The sequence below is a fragment of the Ovis aries genome, chromosome X (genome assembly GCF_016772045.2).
Source record: "Ovis aries strain OAR_USU_Benz2616 breed Rambouillet chromosome X, ARS-UI_Ramb_v3.0, whole genome shotgun sequence".
Lineage (NCBI taxonomy): Eukaryota > Metazoa > Chordata > Mammalia > Artiodactyla > Bovidae > Ovis > Ovis aries.
In genome coordinates this window covers 134,107,464-134,113,342 of record NC_056080.1, presented here as the reverse complement: position 1 = coordinate 134,113,342, position 5,879 = coordinate 134,107,464, and the positions used below count along the sequence as shown (strand labels likewise).

At 45.9% G+C, this 5,879-nt stretch overlaps 1 pseudogene; it reads right to left on the bottom strand.

The window, feature by feature from the left end:
* Positions 1-1,183: 1,183 nt before the first annotated feature.
* LOC101109594 (E3 ubiquitin-protein ligase RNF168-like) lies at positions 1,184-3,211 on the bottom strand (annotated as a pseudogene).
* Positions 3,212-5,879: the final 2,668 nt, after the last annotated feature.

Here is a 5,879-nt window from a genome sequence, read left to right as displayed (position 1 = left end):
CAAACTTAACCTAGAATTATTAGCTCCAAGACATTTTATTGTATTACGACCTTAAAAGGATGACAAAGTAGACATCAGTAGAAATGCTGTTAGAACTATTGTTTGTTTGCTCAAAGTTGTTGATAATAATGAAACAAAAAAGTAATAATGTCTGAATTTCACAGAACATAATTGCTCCCTTCTTATTTAACATTCGAGGTATGACAAGGCAAAATCTAAGTATCATACTTTCTATTTTTGTTCTTAAACTCAAATAAAAGTCAGTATCAATACAAATGATAACAGAATAAAATAAATACATGCTTACACAGGTTCTACAATACAGGATATAGTGACGTAACTCTGCCAAAATAAAATCCAATTTTGTGTTGTAGAACAGCAGATTACACAGAATAGTGTGAAAAACTATAAAATCCAAAGTTTTCTGTGTCATTAAGCAAAGAAAGGATGAGGAAGAATATTTTGCCAAACTGCACCTGCTACTCCATCCTAGACCCAGCTGTCTGATCATCCACTCAGTTGCAGCGCTTACAAACTCTCAATCTACCCAGGCAGCCGCACCCAAGATTAACTCCTTTTGCATCAAAGGTCTAGTTTCTTTTCTGTACACTAAGTCCTACTTTTCTAGGAAAGTCTGATTTTTCTGACTGCATGTTCAACTTAAGCCATTGAAGGCACAGAAATTGCTGTAATGCTGAAAGTAGAGAGGGAAATTAGAGTTGTCAAAGGTGATTTTCAAGTGTTCTGCAAATATAATGGGAAAGTTACAAGAAAAGAGATTTTAAACTGCCTGGATTACATAGCTACTTGGTATATTATAATGTTACTTTGATTACTAGTTAGGATAAAAAGGTGCTCAAAGGCAATAAAATATGCATTTGGGGGACTTACATGGAAATGAAGTTTTCTTGACAGTTGGCTAAGGCATTTTTATATCCATAACAACTGTCAACTAAAACTTAGTATGTCACAGTTATTAAAAAAGGAAAGGAGTGGGACTCTTGCTTACAACTGAGTTTGGCAAAAACGCATTTGTATATTTCTCCCCTGTAAGCACACAGTTCTTTTATTAGGGACAATGAGTGTGCCCACATAGCAGAATGAAAAATTTATAAAGAATCTATGATAGAGAGTTACAAAATCCTGCTTTACTAGAATGTAAAACACTCTTCTTACCCAAGTATTACTGTGTGCATCTCTGAAACATCTGAAAAATACTCTTCTGTGACTTACTAGGCCATAGGGAATGAGCAGTGTTGGGAACAATTCTCTGTAGTAGTACTTGGTATCTTTCTTCCATTAACTAGATCTTAACATTTCAACTGGATCTTAGAAGGTTGTCAATTTTCATTTTTTCAGGCAAGGAGATCCAACCAGTCAGTCCTAAAGGAAATCAGTCCTGAATATTGGAAGGACTAATGCTGAAGCTGAAACTCCAATACTTTGGCCACCTGATGAGAAGAACTGATTCATTTGCAAAGACCCTGATGCTGGGAAAGATTGCAGGCGGAAGGAGAAGGGGATGACAGAGGATGAGATGGTTGGATGGCATCACCGACTCGATGGACATGAGTTTGAGTAAGCTCCAAGAGTTGGTGATGGACAGAGAAGCCTGATGTGCTGCAGTCCATGGGGTCTCGAAGAGTTGGACACGACTGAGCACCTGAACTGAACTGAGGTTTTCGGTGGATGCTCTAGATCAGTTTGTCTTTTAAAGTTTCTATCTTTGGCATTCTTCCTCTGTCCATTTAGTACTTTGTCTGGAGGTGAAGACATAATCCATAACTGCTATTCATCTGGGGACCCTTTTGGCCAGGTTAGCCTCATTCGTTCTTAATCCACCTCTTTCGGAAGCTGCAGTGAAGCAGAAAATAACCTGCCCCATTCTTCTTGTTTATATCTCTCAAAGAGATTCCAAATCTGTCAGTCTTGGGGTAAAGTGAACTTGTTTACTCGGCCTGAGGAAGATTTGGGGAACATTTTTCTTCTTTTTGTAAAACAGCATGGATTGCTAACTGCTTCAGACAAAGATTCCTGTTTGGTTTTTTTTTTCTTTTTTGGGGGGGAGATATCTTTATTGGTCAGTAGGTGAGACTCCTCGTTTTCTGTCACAGCTGTGTTATTTTCAAGTGTCTATGTTATACCTGATACTGTGCATCCACTCTCAGTCTTACCATAAGGCTTAATTGCAGCTTCTCCAGAAGAGGGAACTCTGGCTTCAGGTTCCTTATGACTTGCGACACATAACTTTCTCATGACTGCTTTTGACTTCCTTCCAGGCACCATTCTCCACCTCTGGCACATAACTGAGGTTTAGGTGACTCCACTGAAGATTCTGCACCTTGCTTTTGAACTTCAAGGCATATCTGAGGAGAAAATGTGGGCATACTTTCCTCAATGTCTGTATCTTGCCATGTAGGGTTCTTCACATCACTGCTGTCAGTCTCCTTGGACAGGGAGGTTTTCCTGTCTTCTTCTACAACTTCAAACTGTGATGCTAACCTAAGTCGAGAATTTGGTGACAAATACTTCGGAATATCACCGGTGTTTTTTTGTTTGCTCTTCCTTTTCCTTTGTGACTTAGTTGTGTCAGGATCAGATTTTTTGGAATCCGAGGGGGAAGCTGAGACACTTTCCTCACAGATATTGCTAATATTAAGGCTTTGCCTTCTTGCCAGGGTTTTATTACTTTTCAGTTGTGCTTCCATCTCTCTGTGCCTTTTTTCTGCCTGTTTCTTTTCCTCTTCTTCCTCCTCTGCCAGTAATCTCTGTATTTATTCTTCACTGGCTTTGTTTTCTTCTTCCTGATTGGCTCCTCACTCCGCCTCCATCTTGCTTTTTTCCTTTTCATATTCTCTTCTTAATTCCCCAGGTTGACTTAATAGGTGAACTGGCTGATAGTTGATGGCTGATTTCCTCTGACTGTTGCTCAGAGACTCTAAGTTTGCATTCCTCTGGATAGTGCTTTTTGAATTATCTCCCACAGTTCCATATTGACAAGAGAATTTCTTTGGGTATGGTACTGAGTCCAGAAAGCAATCTGGCAGTGACACCTGGAACAGCACACATTTGTCTTTTCAACAGTTGACTTGAAACATGCTTCACAGAGCGTGTGGTTACAAGGTAGTGTCACAGGCTCAATGAGGATTTCCACACAGATCTGGCACTGGCATTCCAACAAGGAAGGGATGGTGTCTTTGCATACAGCCATTTTAATATGCTAATAAGGTGTATTCAACATCAATACAACAATTCAGGAACTGGGCGCATCAAACCACTTGACGTAAAAAGGTGTTCCGAGGGCCAGGTAAACAGTATGACCGTGGAAGGTGGTGTATTTACCCATGTTTAAGACGAGTACGAACGGGCTTCCCTGGTGGCTCAGAGGTTAAAGCGTCTGCCTACAATGTGGGAGACCTGAGTTCGATCCCTGGGTCGGGAAGATTCCCCTGGAGAAGGAAATGGCAACCCACTTCAGTACTCTTGCCTGGAAAATCCCATGGACCAAGGAGCCTGGTAGGCTACAGTCCATGGGGTCGCAAAGAGTTGGACACGACTGAGCGACTTCACTTTCAAGACAAGTATCCAGGAAGGAAACAAACAAACCTTGGCAGCTCCCAGGCATTAACAACCATTGCAGTAGGGCAGATGCTGGGCAACAGTATCTGAGCAGGGCAGAAGGAAAGCACCAAGCTCCCTTCCTCCCTCTTACCACCTGAGGGTTCTCCCTTAGCTTGGGGCAGCCAAGCCCAAGGCCACCGAGTCTCAAAGCCTCTGGGCCACTCCTCCATGAAGATGCTTGCTTCAGGACTCCAGTTTCCTCAGCAGAAGAACTTCTGTTTGACCTTTGCTGTGGAGTCATTCCTGCACACTCCCCAGCGCTCAGAGTCCGCCCTCACCTCTCTTGTGTGTTACTCGCTCAGTCGTGTCCGACTCTTTGCAACCCTGTGGACTGTAGCCCACCAAGGCCCCTCTGTCCATGGGATCTTCCAGGCAAGAATACTGGAGTGGGTTGCCATTTCCTCCTCCAGTGGCTCTTCCCCACCCAGGGATCGAACCTGGGTCTCTTGCATTGGCAGGCAGATTCTTTACCATCTGAGCCACCAGGGAAACACAATCTCCTCTCCTAGGTCAGCTAAAAAGCCTAGTCTTGGAGGCACTGCTCTAGCAGTCCTGCAAGGGCTAGGAACATAACAACCTTCTCTCTCTTTCTTTATTTTTTTCAGGGGTGGTAACAGCTAATGAGGTTTTTTGTTTGTTTGTTTGTTTTAAATGAATGATTAAATAGCAGTTTCTAAGACTCTTTAACTTTAAAGTTCAAGAAGATAAACAGCAAGGCAGAGTTCTCGCAGAAAACTGCTGAAGCCTCAATTCAACCCAAGGTCCTAGAGTTCTGGAACCTTTCTCCCAGGGCCTTGAGAATAGGGCAGCTGGCACACTTCAGGGTCTGGGTGCCCCACCATGCTAGAGGCTCTCACCTTCTGAAGGCTGTTCCCTCCCTACCCCTAGCACCTGCTGGGCTCCGCATCCAGCCACCACTCACAGGAGCCTTCCTCCTGGGCCCACTGTATCCACTGTCCCCGGGTCCTGGACTAGCCACCTCTCAGGAACCCTCAGTCAGTGCCCAGCTGCTCCTCAGATGGCCCCTGGGTTCCGACCCACCCGCAGAAATAAACATGCCCAACACCTACAGGGGATGGAAGCACTTCCAGCCACACAAACCCCATGCCCACAGTCAGTGCGGGTCATGGGTGCCACCCCATGCACCCCCAGACCCTCTCTTCCTGCATCTGGCCAAGCCTTGAGTGGGTCATCATTGGGCTAGTTGGGGCCTGAAGGGTCCCAAATATACTCCTGTCCTGCAAGGCCTTGACTGGGGGCAAGTCAGGCTTCAGGAGGCACCTCTTTGGGGAACAAAGTTCACCTTTCCCGTGGGCACCCCCTCCCAGGGCAGAGACCCCTGCAGCCTGCCCTAGCCCCCATGAGGCTGCCTGGGGAGCTGAAGGCTGCCATCTGTCTCCGTGGTAGGAGGAAGCCCATGCTGAGGATGCTGCTGGGCATTTCCATAATAAATCCTTTGCTTAGGAAAACCTGGAGCTTCCAACACAGGAGTCACCTGCTGTTTCCACTCTCAGGTTCCTGCCACAAGCCTGGCCACCTGCTGCCTGTGGGGGGTGGGCCAGGGTCTACTGCAGAGAATGGGTCTTGGAGGGTAGCCTGGGGGGCCTTTCAGAGACATGGGTTGCAGAAGAAGTTCTGGGGTTTGTCCTTTGCACTCAGACACTGAAAGTATATTTCAGTGCCCTCCCCCCATTTCTGGAAGCTTCCACGAGGTCAAAGGTTCACAGTGTGAGGGTTTGAAATATCCCGACTGGATCCAGATGGGGTGAACCACGAGACTGAGGCCAGCAAGTGGGCCTAGGGGGCTTGTGGGTCTGCAATACCTTCAGCAGGCAAGGACAGGCTCCCCCATCCCAGGTGGCTTTGCCAAGAAAATTGTCACCAGAACCCCAGTTTGAGTCTCACCTTCATACCGCCCAGTAACCCCATAAAAACCTGGTGCCACAATTTGGTCACACATCCCCTCAGGCCCCCAGACCACAGGATGACCACATGCTGCCTCCTGCTGCATGCGGGGTACATTCAGCCCAGCATAAGCCCTGCCAAGAATTTCTAGGAGGATCAAGCATGTAGGAGGTGCCACAAGGAAGGGGACACCAAAGAACAAAGATGAGGTAAACATACTCACACAGGACACGAGTAATAGTTGTGGACCCAAGAGTCATTTATGAGTCTCAGTTCAGTTCAGTCACTCAGTAGTGTCCGACTCTTTGTGACCCCATGAATCGCAGCACGCCAGGCCTCCCTGTCCATCACCA